This window comes from Oncorhynchus nerka, linkage group LG13 (assembly GCF_034236695.1).
Source record: "Oncorhynchus nerka isolate Pitt River linkage group LG13, Oner_Uvic_2.0, whole genome shotgun sequence".
NCBI lineage: Eukaryota > Metazoa > Chordata > Actinopteri > Salmoniformes > Salmonidae > Oncorhynchus > Oncorhynchus nerka.
The window spans coordinates 52555325-52572363 of record NC_088408.1 but is presented as its reverse complement, the minus strand read 5'-3'; the positions used below and the strand labels follow the sequence as shown (position 1 = coordinate 52572363).

General features: G+C 45.2%; 4 pseudogenes; all 4 read left to right on the top strand.

Moving 5' to 3' along the window:
* The first annotated feature begins 1485 nt into the window (after window positions 1–1485).
* On the top strand, window positions 1486–3078 carry LOC135574777 (cell surface glycoprotein 1-like; annotated as a pseudogene).
* A 662-nt stretch (window positions 3079–3740) lies between these two features.
* On the top strand, window positions 3741–5168 carry LOC135574776 (cell surface glycoprotein 1-like; annotated as a pseudogene).
* Window positions 5169–8422: 3254 nt separating this feature from the next.
* LOC135574599 (uncharacterized) lies at window positions 8423–9827 on the top strand (annotated as a pseudogene).
* Window positions 9767–11208, top strand: LOC135574775 (uncharacterized; annotated as a pseudogene).
* Window positions 11209–17039: the final 5831 nt, after the last annotated feature.

The window sequence follows — 17039 nt, the reverse complement described above, 5'->3', positions numbered from 1 at the left end:
AAGACCAAGACCAGAACCAGAACCAAGACCAGAACCAGAACCAAGACCAGAACCAGAACCAAGACTAGAAACCAAGACAAAGACCAGAACCAGAACCAAGACCAGAACCAGAACCAGAACCAAGAACTGAACCAGAACCAGAACCAAGACCAGAACCAGAACCAAGACCAGAACCAGAACCAGAACCAGAACCAGAATCAGAACCAGAACCAAGACCAAGATCAAGACCAGAACTAGAACCAAGACCAGAACCAAGACCAAGACCAGAACCAGAACCAAGACAAGTACCAGAACCAGAACCAAGACCAGAACCAGAACCAGAACCAAGACCAGAACCAGAACAAGACCAAGATCAAGACCAGAACCAGAACCAAGACCAGAACTAAAACCAGAACCAAGACCAGAACCAGAACCAAGACCAAGATTAAGACCAGAACCAGAACCAAGACCAGAACTAAAACCAGAACCAAGACCAATACCAGAACCATAACAAAGACCAGAACCAGATCCAAGACCAGAACCAGAACCAAGACCAGAACCAGAACCAGAACCAAGACCAGAACCAGAACCAGAACCAATACCAAGATCAGAACCAGAACCAAGACAAAGACCAAGACAAACACCAGAACCAGAACCAGAACCAAGACCAGAACCAAGACCAAGACCAGAACCAGAACCAAGACCAAGACCAAGACCAGAACGAGAACCAGAACCAAGACCAGAACCAGATCCAAGACCAGAACCAGAACCAAGACCAAGATCAGAACCAGAACCAATACCAGAACCAGAACCAAGACCAAAGCCAGAACTAGAACCAAGACCAAGACCAGAACTAGAACCAAGGCCAAGATCAGAACCAGAACCAATACCAGAACCAGATCCAAGACCAGCACCAGAACCAGAACCAAGACCAGAACCAAGACCAGAACCAAGACCAGAACCAAGATCAGAACCAGAACCAAGACCAAGACCAGAACCAAGACCAGAACCAGAACCAAGACCAGAACCAAGACCAGAACCAGAACCAAGACCAAGACCAAGACCAAGACCAGAACCAAGACCAAGACCAAGACCAGAACAAGAACCAAGACCAGAACCAGAACAAGATCAAGACCAGAACCAGAACCAAGACCAAGACCAAGACCAGAACCAAAACCAAGACCAGAACCAGAACCAAACCAGAACCAGAACAAGACCAAGACCAGAACCAGAACCAGAACCAAGAACAAGACCAGAACCAGAACCAAGACCAAGATCAGAACCAGAACCAAGACCAGAACCAAGACAAAGACCAAGACAAACACCAGAACCAGAACCAGAACAAGACCAAGACCAAGACCAAGACCAAGACCAGAACCAGAACCAGAACCAAGACCAGAACCAGAACCAAGACCAGAACCAGAACCAGAACCAAGACCAAGACCAAGACCAGAACCAGTACCAAGACCAGAACCAGAACCAGAACCAGAACCAAGACCAAGACAAAGACCACGACCAAGACCAGAACCAGAACCAAGACCAGAACCAGAACCAAGACCAAGACCAGAACCAGAACCAAGACCAGAACCAGAACCATGACCAGAACCAGAACCAGTACCAAGACCAAGACCAGAACCAGAACTAGAACCAAGACCAGAACCAGAACCAAGACCAGAAACAGAACCAGAACCAAGACCAGAACCAGAACTAAGAACAGAACCAGAACCAAGACCAGAACCAAGACCACGACCAGAACCAGAACCATGGCCAGAACCAAGAACAAGACCAGAACCAGAACCAAGACCAGAACCAGAACCAGAACCAAGACCAAGACAAGAACCAGAACCAGAACCAAGACCAGAACCAGAACCAAGCCCAAGACCATAACCAGAACCAAGACCAGAACCAGAACCAAGACCAGAACCAGAACCAAGACCAAGACCAGAACCAGAACCAGAACCAAGACCAGAACTAGAACCAGAACCAAGACCAGAACCAGACCCAGAACCAGAACCAAGACCAAGACCAGAACCAGAACCAAGACCAGAACCAGAACCAAGACCAGAACCAGAACCAAGACCAAGATCAAGACCAGAACCAGAACCAGAACCAAGACCAGAACTAGAACCAGAACCAAGTCCAGAACCAGACCCAGAACCAGAACCAAGACCAGAACCAGAACCAGAACCAAGACCAGAACCAGAACCAAGACCAAGACCAGAACCAGAACCAAGACCAGAACCAGAACCAGAACCAATAACAGAACCAGAACCAGAACCAAGACCAGAACCAGAACCAAGACCAGAACCAGAACCAGAACCAAGACCAAGACCAGAACCAGAACCAAGACAAGAACCAGAACCAGAACCAAGACCAGAACCAGAACCAGAACCAAGACCAGAACCAGAACAAGACCAAGATCAAGACCAGAACCAGAACCAAGACCAGAACTAAAACCAGAACCAAGACCAGAACCAGAACCAAGACCAAGATCAAGACCAGAACCAGAACCAAGACCAGAACTAAAACCAGAACCAAGACCAATACCAGAACCATAACAAAGACCAGAACCAGATCCAAGACCAGAACCAGAATCAAGACCAGAACCAGAACCAGAACCAAGACCAGAACCAGAACCAGAACCAAGACCAGAACCAGAATCAAGACCAAGACCAGAACCAGTACCAGAACTAACCAGAACCAGAACCAAGACCAAGACCAAGACCAGAACGAGAACCAGAACCAAGACCAGAACCAGAACCAGTACCAAGACCAGAACCAGAACCAAGACCAAGACCAAGACCAAGACCAGAACCAGAACCAAGACCAAGACCAGAACCAGAACCAAGACCAAGACCAAGACCAAGACCAGAACCAGAACCAGAACCAAAACCAGAAACAGAACCAGAACCAAGACCAGAACCAGAACCAAGACCAAGACCAGAACCAGAACCAAGACCAGAACCAGAACCAAGAACAAGACCAGAACCAGAACCAAGACCAGAACCAAGACCAGAACCAGAACCAGAACCAAGACCAGAATGAGAACCAGAACCAAGACCAGAACCAGAACCAGAACCAAGACCAAGACCAGAACCAGAACCAAGACCAAGAACAAGACCAGAACCAGAACCAGAACCAAAACCAGAACCAGAACCAGAACCAAGACCAGAACCAGAACAAGATCAAGACCAGAACCAGAACCAAGACCAAGACCAAGACCATAACCAAAACCAAGACCAAGACCAGAACCAGAACCAAAACCAGAACCAGAACAAGACAAAGATCAAGACCAGAACCAGAACCAGAACCAAGACCAAGACCAGAACCAGAACCAAGACCAAGATCAGAACCAGAACCAAGACCAGAACCAAGACAAAGACCAAGACAAACATCAGAACCAGAACCAGAACCAAGACCAGAACCAGAACCAGAATAAGACCAAGACCAAGACCAAGACCAGAAACAGAACAAAGACCAGAACCAAGACCAAGACCAGAACCAGAACCAAGACCAGAACCAGAACCAGACCAAGACCAGAACCAGAACCAAGAACAAGACCAGAACCAGAACCAAGACCAGAACCAGAACCAGAACCAAGACCAAGACAAGAACCAGAACCAGAACCAAGACCAGAACCAGAACCAAGACCAGAACCAGAACCAAGACCAGAACCAGAACCAGAACCATGACCAGAACCAGAACCAGAACCAAGACCAGAACCAAGACCAAGACCAGAACCAGAACCAAGACCAAGACCAAGACCAGAACCAGAACCAAGACCAGAACCAGAACCAAGACCAAGACCAGAACCAGAACCAGAACCAAGACCAGAACCAGAACCAAGACCAAGATCAAGACCAGAACCAGAACCAAGACCAGAACCAGAACCAGAACCAAGACCAAGATCAAGACCAGAACCAGAACCAAGACCAGAACCAGAACCAGAACCAAGACCAGAACCAGAACCAAGACCAAGACCAAGACTAGAACCAGAACCAAGACCAGAACCAGAACCAAGACCAGAACCAGAACCAAGACCAGAACCAAGACCAAGACCAGAACCAGAACCAAGACCAAGACCAGAACAATAACCAAGACCAGAACCAGAACCAAGACCAAGACCAGAACCAGAACCAGAACCAAGACCAGAATGAGAACCAGAACCAAGACCAGAACCAGCACCAGAACCAAGACCAAGACCAGAACCAGAACCAAGACCAAGACCAAGACCAAGACCAGAACCAGAACCAGAACCAAAACCAGAAACAGAACCAGAACCAAGACCAGAACCAGAACCAAGACCAAGACCAGAACCAGAACCAAGACCAGAACCAGAACCAAGAACAAGACCAGAACCAGAACCAAGACCAGAACCAAGACCAGAATGAGAACCAGAACCAAGACCAGAACCAGAACCAGAACCAGAACCAAGAACAGAACCAGAAACAGAACCAAGACCAGAACCAGAACCAAGACCAGAACCAGAACCAGAACCAGAACCAAGACCAAGACCAGAACCAGAACCAAGACCAGAACATGAACCAAGACCAGAACCAAGACCAAGACCAGAACCAGAACCATGGCCAGAACCAAGACCAAGACCAGAACCAGAACCAAGGCCAGAACCAAGACCAAGACCAGAACAAGAACCATGGCCAGAACAAAGACCAAGACCAGAACCAGAACCAAGGCCAGAACCAAGATCAGAACCAAGACCAGAACCAGAACCAAGACCAGAACCAGAACCAAGACCAAGATCAAGACCAGAACCAGAACCAAGACCAGAACTAGAACCAGAACCAAGACCAGAACCAGAACCAGAACCAAGACCAGAACCAAGACCAAGACCAGAACCAGAACCAAGACCAGAACCAGAACCAAGAACAGAACCAGAACCAGAACCAAGACCAAGACCAGAACCAGAACCAAGACCAAGACCAGAACGAGAACCAGAACCAAGACTAGAACCAGAACCAAGACCAAGATCAAGACCAGAACCAGAACCAAGACCAAGACCAGAACTAGAACCAAGACCAGAACCAGAACCAGAACCAAGAACAGAACCAGAACCAGAACCAAGACCAGAACCAGAACCAAGACCAGAACCAGAACCAGAACCAGAACCAAGACCAGAACCAGAACCAAGACTAGAAACCAAGACAAAGACCAGAACCAGAACCAAGACCAGAACCAGAACCAGAACCAAGAACAGAACCAGAAACAGAACCAAGACCAGAACCAGAACCAAGACCAGAACCAGAACCAGAACCAAGACCAAGACCAAGACCAGAACCAGAACCAAGACCAGAACATGAACCAAGACCAGAACCAAGACCAAGACCAGAACCAGAACCATGGCCAGAACCAAGACCAAGACCAGAACCAGAACCAAGGCCAGAACCAAGACCAAGACCAGAACCAGAACCATGGCCAGAACAAAGACCAAGACCAGAACCAGAACCAAGGCCAGAACCAAGATCAGAACCAAGACCAGAACCAGAACAAAGACCAGAACCAGAACCAAGACCAGAACCAGAACCAAGACCAAGATCAAGACCAGAACCAGAACCAAGACCAGAACTAGAACCAGAACCAAGACCAGAACCAGAACCAGAACCAAGACCAGAACCAAGACCAAGACCAGAACCAGAACCAAGACCAGAACCAGAACCAGAACCAAGAACAGAACCAGAACCAGAACCAAGACCAAGACCAGAACCAGAACCAAGACCAAGACCAGAACGAGAACCAGAACCAAGACTAGAACCAGAACCAAGACCAAGATCAAGACCAGAACCAGAACCAAGACCAGAACTAGAACCAGAACCAGAACCAAGACCAGAACCAGAACCAGAACCAAGACCAAGAACAGAACCAGAACCAGAACCAAGACAAAGACCAAAACCAAAACCAGAACCAAGACCAGCACCAGAACCAGAACCAAGACCAAGACCAGAACCCTACTCGGATGGTATCGCGCCGTCCCAATCTTCGCTCTCTCTCCCCCGCTACTCTCTCCTCTTCCATCCTATCATCTCTTCCCTCTGCTCAAACCTTCTCCAACCTATCTCCTGATTCTGCCTCCTCAACCCTCCTCTCCTCCCTTTCTGCATCCCTTGATTCTCTATGTCCCCTATCCTCCAGGCCGGCTCGGTCCTCCCCTCCTGCTCCGTGGCTCGACGACTCATTGCGAGCTCACAGAACAGGGCTCCGGGCAGCCGAGCGGAAATGGAGGAAAACTCGCCTCCCTGCGGACCTGGCATCCTTTCACTCCCTCCTCTCTACATTTTCCTCTTCTGTCTCTGCTGCTAAAGCCACTTTCTACCACTCTAAAGTCCAAGCATCTGCCTCTAACCCTAGGAAGCTCTTTGCCACCTTCTCCTCCCTCCTGAATCCTCCTCCCCTCCCCCCTCCTCCCTCTCTGCAGATGACTTCGAACCATTTTGAAAAGAAGGTCGACGACATCCGATCCTCGTTTGCTAAGTCAAACGACACCGCTGGTTCTGCTCACACTGCCCTACCCTGTGCTCTGACCTCTTTCTCCCTCTCTCTCCAGATGAAATCTCGCGTCTTGTGACGGCCGGCCGCCCAACAACCTGCCCGCTTGACCCTATTCCCTCCTCTCTTCTCCAGACCATTTCCGGAGACCTTCTCCCTTACCTCACCTCGCTCATCAACTCATCCCTGACCGCTGGCTACGTCCCTTCTGTCTTCAAGAGAGCGAGAGTTGCACCCCTTCTGAAAAAACCTACACTCGATCCCTCCAATGTCAACAACTACAGACCAGTATCCCTTCTTTCTTTTCTCTCCAAAACTCTTGAACGTGCCGTCCTTGGCCAGCTCTCCCGCTATCTCTCTCAGAATGACCTTCTTGATCCAAATCAGTCGGGTTTCAAGACTAGTCATTCAACTGAGACTGCTCTTCTCTGTATCACGGAGGCCCTCCGCACTGCTAAAGCTAACTCTCTCTCCTCTGCTCTCATCCTTCTAGACCTATCGGCTGCCTTCGATACTGTGAACCATCAGATCCTCCTCTCCACCCTCTCCGAGTTGGGCATCTCCGGCGCGGCCCACGCTTGGATTGCGTCCTACCTGACAGGTCGCTCCTACCAGGTGGCGTGGCGAGAATCTGTCTCCTCACCACGAGCTCTCACCACTGGCGTCCCCCAGGGCTCTGTTCTAGGCCCTCTCCTATTCTCGCTATACACCAAGTCACTTGGCTCTGTTATAACCTCACATGGTCTCTCCTATCATTGCTATGCAGACGACACACAATTAATCTACTCCTTTCCCCCTTCTGATGACCAGGTGGCGAATCGCATCTCTGCATGTCTGGCAGACATATCAGTGTGGATGACGGATCACCACCTCAAGCTGAACCTCGGCAAGACGGAGCTGCTCTTCCTCCCGGGGAAGGACTGCCCGTTCCATGATCTCGCCATCACGGTTGACAACTCCATTGTGTCCTCCTCCCAGAGCGCTAAGAACCTTGGCGTGATCCTGGACAACACCCTGTCGTTCTCAACTAACATCAAGGCGGTGGCCCGTTCTTGTAGGTTCATGCTCTACAACATCGGCAGAGTACGACCCTGCCTCACACAGGAAGCAGCGCAGGTCCTAATCCAGGCACTTGTCATCTCCCGTCTGGATTACTGCAACTCGCTGTTGGCTGGGCTCCCTGCCTGTGCCATTAAACCCCTACAACTCATCCAGAACGCCGCAGCCCGTCTGGTATTCAACCTTCCCAAGTTCTCTCACGTCACCACGCTCCTCCGCTCTCTCCACTGGCTTCCAGTTGAAGCTCGCATCCGCTACAAGACCATGGTGCTTGCCTACGGAGCTGTGAGGGGAACGGCACCTCAGTACCTCCAGGCTCTGATCAGGCCCTACACCCAAACAAGGGCACTGCGTTCATCCACCTCTGGCCTGCTCGCCTCCCTACCATTGAGGAAGTACAGTTCCCGCGCAGCCCAGTCAAGACTGTTCGCTGCTCTGGCCCCCCAATGGTGGAACAAACTCCCTCACGACGCCAGGAGAGCGGAGTCAATCACCACCTTCCGGAGACACCTGAAACCCCACCTCTTTCAGGAATACCTAGGATAGGATAAAGTAATCCTTCTCACCCCCTTAAAAGATTTAGATGCACTATTGTAAAGTGGCTGTTCCACTGGATGTCTTAAGGTGAACGCACCAATTTGTAAGTCGCTCTGGATAAGAGCGTCTGCTAAATGACTTAAATGTAAATGTAAATGTAACCAGAACCAAGACCAGAACCAGGACCAGAACCAGAACCAAGACCAGAACTAAAACCAGAACCAGGATCAATACCAGAACCATAACAAAGACCAGAACCAGATCCAAGACCAGAACCAGAACCAAGACAGAACCAGAACCAAGACCAGAACCAGAACCAGAACCAAGACCAAGACCAGAACCAGAACCAGAACCAAGACCAGAACCAGAATCAAGACCAAGACCAGAACCAGAACCAGTACCAGAACTAAGACCAGAACCAAGACCAAGACCAAGACCAGAACGAGAACCAGAACCAAGACCAGAACCAGAACCAGAACCAAGACCAGAACCAGAACCAAGACCAAGACCAAGACCAAGACCAGAACCAGAACCAAGACTAAGACCAGAACCAAAACCAAGACCAGAACCAGAACCAAGACCAAGACCAGAACCAGAACCAAGACCAAGACCAGAACCAGAACCAAGACCAGAACCAGAACCAAGACCAGAACCAGAACCAGAACCAGAACCAAGACCAGAACCAGAACCAAGACCAAGACCAGAACCAGAACCAAGACCAGAACCAGAACCAGAACCAAGACCAAGACCAGAACCAGAACCAAGAACAGAACCAGAACCAAGACCTGAACCAGAACCAAGACCAGAACCAGAACCAGAACCAGAACCAAGACCAAGACCAGAACCAGAACCAAGACCAGAACAAGAACCAAGACCAGAACCAAGACCAAGACCAGAACCAGAACCATGGCCAGAACCAAGACCAAGACCAGAACCAGAACCAAGGCCAGAACCAAGATCAGAACCAAGACCAGAACCAGAACCAAGACCAGAACAAGAACCAAGACCAGAACCAAGACCAAGACCAGAACCAGAACCATGGCCAGAACCAAGACCAAGACCAGAACCAGAACCATGGCCAGAACCAAGACCAAGACCAGAACCAGAACCAAGGCCAGAACCAAGATCAGAACCAAGACCAGAACCAGAACCAAGACCAGAACCAGAACCAAGACCAGAACCAGAACCAAGACCAAGATCAAGACCAGAACCAGAACCAAGACCAGAACTAGAACCAGAACCAAGACCAGAACCAGAACCAGAACCAAGACCAGAACCAAGACCAAGACCAGAACCAGAACCAAGACCAGAACCAGAACCAGAACCAAGAACAGAACCAGAACCAGAACCAAGACCAAGACCAGAACCAGAACCAAGACCAGAACCAGAACCAGAACCAAGACTAGAACCAGAACCAGAACCAAGACCAAGATCAAGACCAGAACCAGAACCAAGACAATAACTAGAACCAGAACCAGAACCAAGACCAGAACCAGAACCAGAACCAAGACCAAGACCAGAACCAGAACCAAGACAAAGACCAAAACCAAAACCAGAACCAAGACCAGCACCAGAACCAGAACCAAGACCAGAACCAGAACCAAGACCAGAACCAGGACCAGAACCAGAACCAAGACCAGAACTAAAACCAGAACCAAGACCAATACCAGAACCATAACAAAGACCAGAACCAGATCCAAGACCAGAACCAGAACCAAGACAGAACCAGAACCAGAACCAAGACCAGAACCAGAACCAGAACCAAGACCAAGACCAGAACCAGAACCAGAACCAAGACCAGAACCAGAATCAAGACCAAGACCAGAACCAGAACCAGTACCAGAACTAAGACCAGAACCAGAACCAGGACCAAGACCAAGACCAGAACGAGAACCAGAACCAAGACCAGAACCAGAACCAGAACCAAGACCAGAACCAGAACCAAGACCAAGACCAAGACCAAGACCAGAACCAAAACCAAGACCAGAACCAGAACCAAGACCAAGACCAGAACCAGAACCAAGACCAAGACCAGAACCAGAAAAAAGACCAGAACCAGAACCAAGACCAGAACCAGAACCAGAACCAAGACCAGAACCAGAACCAGAACCAAGACCAAGACCAAGACCAGAACCAGAACCAAGACCAGAACCAGAACCTGAAAAAAGACTAGAACCAGAACCAGAACCAAGACCATGATCAAGACCAGAACCAGAACCAAGACCAGAACTAGAACCAGAACCAGAACCAAGACCAGAACCAGAACCAGAACCAAGACCAAGACCAGAACCAGAACCAGAACCAAGCCCAGAACCAGAACCAAGACCAAGACCAGAACCAGAACCAGAACCAAGACAAAGACCAAAACCAAAACCAGAACCAAGACCAGCACCAGAACCAGAACCAAGACCAAGACCAGAGCCAGAACCAAGACCAAGACCAAGACCAGAACCAGGACCAGAACCAGAACCAGATCCAAGACCAGAACCAGAACCAGAACCAGAACCAAGACAAGAACCAGAACCAAGACCAAGATCAGAACCAGAACCAAGACCAGAACCAAGACAAAGACCAAGACAAGAACCAGAACCAGAACCAAGACCAGAACCAGAACCAAGACCAGAACCAGAACCAAGACCAGAACCAAGACCAAGACCAGAACCAGAACCAAGACCAAGACCAGAACAAGAACCAAGACCAGAACCAGAACAAGATCATGTTTTGATGCACTCTGGAAACAATGTTTTTTACAGAACTGTTCAAACTAGATGTAATAGGGACACTGTGGACAATTTTCAGCAAGTTGCAGCATTTGAACTACAGAAATAACCACTTTTCCATAAACAAGGTCTAAATCATGTTTGGTTGCACTCTGGAAATACATTTTTTACAGAACTGTTCAAACTAGTTGATAGGTACACTTTGTGGACAATTTTCAGCAAGTTGCAGCAATTGAACTACAGAAAACCACTTTTCCATAAACAAGGTCTAAATCATGTTTGGTTGCACTCTGGAAATACATTTTTTACAGAACTGTTCAAACTAGATGTAATAGGGACACTGTGGACAATTTTCAGCAAGTTGCAGCAATTGAACTACAGAAATAACCACTTTTCCATAAACAAGGTCTAAATCATGTTTGGTTGCACTCTGGAAATACATTTTTTACAGAACTGTTCAAACTAGTTGATAGGTACACTTTGTGGACAATTTTCAGCAAGTTGCAGCAATTGAACTCCAGAAATGCCACTTTTCCATAAACAAGGTCTAAAATCATGTTTGGTTGCACTCTGGAAATACATTTTTTACAGAACTGTTCAAACTAGTTGATAGGTACACTTTGTGGACAATTTTCAGCAAGTTGCAGCAATTGAACTACAGAAATAACCACTTTTCCATAAACAAGGTCTAAAATCATGTTTGGTTGCACTCTGGAAATACATTTTTTACAGAACTGTTCAAACTAGATGATAGGGACACTGTGGACAATTTTCAGCAAGTTGCAGCAATTGAACTACAGAAATAACCACTTTTCCATAAACAAGGTCTAAATCATGTTTGGTTGCACTCTGGAAATACATTTTTACAGAACTGTTCAAACTAGTTGATAGGTACACTTTGTGGACAATTTTCAGCAAGTTGCAGCAATTGAACTACAGAAATGCCACTTTTCCATAAACAAGGTCTAAAATCATGTTTGGTTGCACTCTGGAAATACATTTTTTACAGAACTGTTCAAACTAGATGATAGGGACACTGTGGACAATTTTCAGCAAGTTGCAGCAATTGAACTACAGAAATAACCACTTTTCCATAAACAAGGTCTAAAATCATGTTTGGTTGCACTCTGGAAATACATTTTTTACAGAACTGTTCAAACTAGATGATAGGTACACTTTGTGGACAATTTTCAGCAAGTTGCAGCAATTGAACTACAGAAATGCCACTTTTCCATAAACAAGGTCTAAAATCATGTTTGGTTGCACTCTGGAAATACATTTTTTACAGAACTGTTCAAACTAGATGAATAGGGACACTGTGGACAATTTTCAGCAAGTTGCAGCAATTGAACTACAGAAATGCCACTTTTCCATAAACAAGGTCTAAAATCATGTTTGGTTGCACTCTGGAAATACATTTTTTACAGAACTGTTCAAACTAGTTGATAGGTACACTTTGTGGACAATTTTCAGCAAGTTGCAGCAATTGAACTACAGAAATAACCACTTTTCCATAAACAAGGTCTAAAATCATGTTTGGTTGCACTCTGGAAATACATTTTTTACAGAACTGTTCAAACTAGATGATAATAGGGACACTGTGGACAATTTTCAGCAAGTTGCAGCAATTGAACTACAGAAATAACCACTTTTCCATAAACAAGGTCTAAAATCATGTTTGGTTGAACTCTGGAAATACATTTTTTACAGAACTGTTCAAACTAGATGATAGGGACACTTTGTGGACAATTTTCAGCAAGTTGCAGCAATTGAACTCCAGAAATGCCACTTTTCCACAAACAATGTCTAAAACTGTTCAAACTAGTTGATAGGTACACTTTGTGGACAATTTTTAGCAAGTTGCAGCAATTGAACTACAGAAATAACCACTTTTCCATAAACAAGGTCTAAAATCATGTTTGGTTGCACTCTGGAAATACATTTTTTACAGAACTGTTCAAACTAGATGATAGGGACACTGTGGACAATTTTCAGCAAGTTGCAGCAATTGAACTACAGAAATAACCACTTTTCCATAAACAAGGTCTAAATCATGTTTGGTTGCACTCTGGAAATACATTTTTTACAGAACTGTTCAAACTAGTTGATAGGTACACTTTCTGGAAATTTTCGGCAAAGTGCAGCAATTGAACTACAGAAATGCCACTTTTCCATAAACAAGGTCTAAAATCATGTTTGATGCACTCTGTTAAATAATTTTTAAACAGAACTGTTCAAACTAGATGAAAGGTACACTTTGTGGACAATTTTCAGCAAAGTGCAGCAATTGAACTACAGAAATGCCACTTTTCCATAAACAAGGTCTAAAATCATGTTTGGTTGCACTCTGGAAATACATTTTTTACAGAACTGTTCAAACTAGATGTAATAGGGACACTGTGGACAATTTTCAGCAAGTTGCAGCAATTGAACTCCAGAAATGCCACTTTTCCACAAACAAGGTCTAAAATCATGTTTGGTTGCACTCTGGAAATACATTTTTTACAGAACTGTTCAAACTAGATGATAGGTACACTTTGTGGACAATTTTCAGCAAGTTGCAGCAATTGAACTCCAGAAATGCCACTTTTCCATAAACAAGGTCTAAAATCATGTTTGGTTGCACTCTGGAAATACATTTTTTACAGAACTGTTCAAACTAGATGATAGGGACACTGTGGACAATTTTCAGCAAGTTGCAGCAATTGAACTCCAGAAATGCCACTTTTCCATAAACAAGGTCTAAAATCATGTTTGGTTGCACTCTGGAAATACATTTTTTACAGAACTGTTCAAACTAGTTGATAGGTACACTTTGTGGACAATTTTCAGCAAGTTGCAGCAATTGAACTACAGAAATGCCACTTTTCCATAAACAAGGTCTAAAATCATGTTTGGTTGCACTCTGGAAATACATTTTTACAGAACTGTTCAAACTAGTTGATAGGTACACTTTGTGGACAATTTTCAGCAAGTTGCAGCAATTGAACTACAGAAATGCCACTTTTCCATAAACAAGGTCTAAAATCATGTTTGGTTGCACTCTGGAAATACATTTTTTACAGAACTGTTCAAACTAGTTGATAGGTACACTTTGTGGACAATTTTCAGCAAGTTGCAGCAATTGAACTACAGAAATGCCACTTTTCCATAAACAAGGTCTAAAATCATGTTTGGTTGCACTCTGGAAATACATTTTTACAGAACTGTTCAAACTAGATGTAATAGGGACACTGTGGACAATTTTCAGCAAGTTGCAGCAATTGAACTACAGAAATAACCACTTTTCCATAAACAAGGTCTAAAATCATGTTTGGTTGCACTCTGGAAATACATTTTTTACAGAACTGTTCAAACTAGTTGATAGGTACACTTTGTGGACAATTTTCAGCAAGTTGCAGCAATTGAACTACAGAAATAACCACTTTTCCATAAACAAGGTCTAAAATCATGTTTGGTTGCACTCTGGAAATAATTTTTTACAGAACTGTTCAAACTAGATGAAAGGTACACTTTGTGGACAATTTTCAGCAAGTTGCAGCAATTGAACTACAGAAATGCCACTTTTCCATAAACAAGGTCTAAAATCATGTTTGATTGCACTCTGTTAATACATTTTTACAAAAACTGTTCAAACTAGATGAAAGGTACACTTTGTGGACAATTTTCAGCAAGTTGCACCAATTGAACAACAGAAATGCCACTTTTCCATAAACAAGGTCTAAAATCATGTTTGATTGCACTCTGTTAAAATTTTTAAACATAACTGTTCAAACTAGATGATAAGGTACACTTTGTGGACAATTTTCAGCAAGTTGCAGCAATTGAACTACAGAAATGCCACTTTTCCATAAACAAGGTATAAAATCATGTTTGATGCACTCTGTTAACAAAACATAACTGTTCAAACTAGTTGAGGTCTAATCATGTATTGGTTGACATCCCTGTTGAAATGCATTCTTTAAAAGTAACTTCCTCAGAAAGCATGCCCGTTTTCAAAACAGCCCTTGGTTCACTAGACCTGACTCAGCACAAAAACATCCTTGGCGGACTGCAATAGCACAATAGCCCCCGTTATGCAACTGTTCAGGGAAGTCAGGAACCAATACACGCAGTCAGTCAGGAAAGCTAAGGCCAGCTTCTTCAGGCAGAAGTTTTCATCCTGTAGCTCCAACTCCAAAAAGTTCTGGGACACTGTGAAGTCCATGGAGAACAAGAGTACCTCCTCCCAGCTGCCCACTGCACTGAGGCTAGGTAACACTCTCCACCGAAAATCCACGATTATCAGAAAGCTTCAAACTAGCATTCTCAAGGCTGGCCACTTTGTGGACAATTTTCAGCAAGTTGCAGCAAACAGCTCCTCGAAATGCCACTTTTCCAAAAGATAGCAGATGTCTGAAAGAGCTGTTTGGTTGCACTCTGGAAATACATTTTTTTACAGAACTGTTCAAACTAGTTGATAGCCTGTTCAACCTTTTTCATATTTCTGAGATCCCCAAGGATTGGAAAGCTGCCGCAGTCATCCCCTTTCAAAGGGGAGGGACAAACTGCTATAGACCTCCATCCTGCCCTGCTTTTCAACAAACAGGTCACTGACCATCTCGAATCCCACCGTACAAATCTGGTTTCCGAGCCGGTCACGGGTGCACCTCAACGCTCAGAAATGCCATCATCCATAAACAAGTACTGTGCAAAATCATCTTTGGTTGCACTCTGTCAATACATTTTTACAGAACTGTTCAAACTAGCCTCGGTTTCTCGGATGACTGCCTTGCCTGGTTCACCAATTACTTTGCAGACAGAGTTCAGTGTGTCAGGGCATGCTTCCTCTGGCAACTCTATGGGGGTGCCACAGGGTTCAATTCTCGGGCTGACTCTTTTCTCTGTATATATCAATGATGTTGCTCTTGCTGCGGGCGATTCCTGATCCACCTCTACGGAACACCATTCATATACTTTCGGCCCGTCATTGGACACTGTGCTATCTAACCTCCAAACGAGCTTCAATGCCATGCACTCCTTCCGTGGCCTCCAACTGCTTTAAACAGTAAAACCAAATGCATGCTTTTCAACCGATACCCGCATGACTAATCACCACCCTGGATTTCCACCTTGAATAAGGTCTAAAGTCATGTTTGGTTGCAAACTCTGAAATAAACATTTTTACAAATCAGAACTGTTCAAACAAAGCCTCCTTCATACGCCGTAAACACCCTAGTAAAACTGAATTTCCTCATTTCGCAATGTTCTACAAAATGGCAACACTCTACTCAGAAACTGGATGCAGTCTATCATAGTGCCATCCGTTTTGTCACCAAAGCACCTTATACCACCCACCACTGCGACTTGTATGCTCTAGTCGGCTGGCCCTCGCTACATATTCGTCAGCCAGACCCACTGGCTTCATCTACAAGTCATGCTAGGTAAAGTTGTTCACTGGTCAATGGCAACACCCATCCGAACACGCTCCAGCAGGTGTATCTCAATACATCATCCCTAAAGCCAACACCTCATTTGGCCGCCTTTCAGTAATGCTGCCTGTGACTGGAATGAAGGTCTTTTATCTCCCTCAAACTTCAAACATCAGCTTTAACCGATCGCTGCAGCTGTACATAGTCTATTGGTAAATAGCACCCATTTTCACCTACATCCCCATACTGTTTTTAAACTTTTTTATTTTATTTATTTATTTACTTTTCTGCTCTTTTGCACACCAATATCTCTACCTGTACATGACCATCTGATCATTTATCACCCAGTGTTAATCTGCAAAATTGGCCTACCTCCTCATGACTTTTGCACACATTGTATATAGACTGCCCATTTTTTTCTACTGTGTTATTGACTTGTTAATTGCTTACTCCATGTGTAACTCTGTTTGTCTGTTCACATGCTTTTTTATGTTGGCAGAAAATGAGAACTGTTCAAACCTACCTGGTTAAATAAAGGTGAAATAAAAATAAAATAAAAAACTAGATGAAAGGTACACTTTGTGGACAATTTTCAGCAAGTTGCAGCAATCTACCTCCAGAAATGCCACTTTTCCATAAACAAGGTCTAAAATCATGTTTGGTTGCACTCTGGAAATACATTCTTTGCAGAACTGTTCAAACTAGTTGATAGGTACACTTTGTGGACAATTTTCAGCAAGTTGCAGCAATCTAACTCCAGAAATGCCACTTTTCCATAAACAAGGTCTAAAATCATGTTTGGTTGCACTCTGGAAATACATTTTTTACAGAA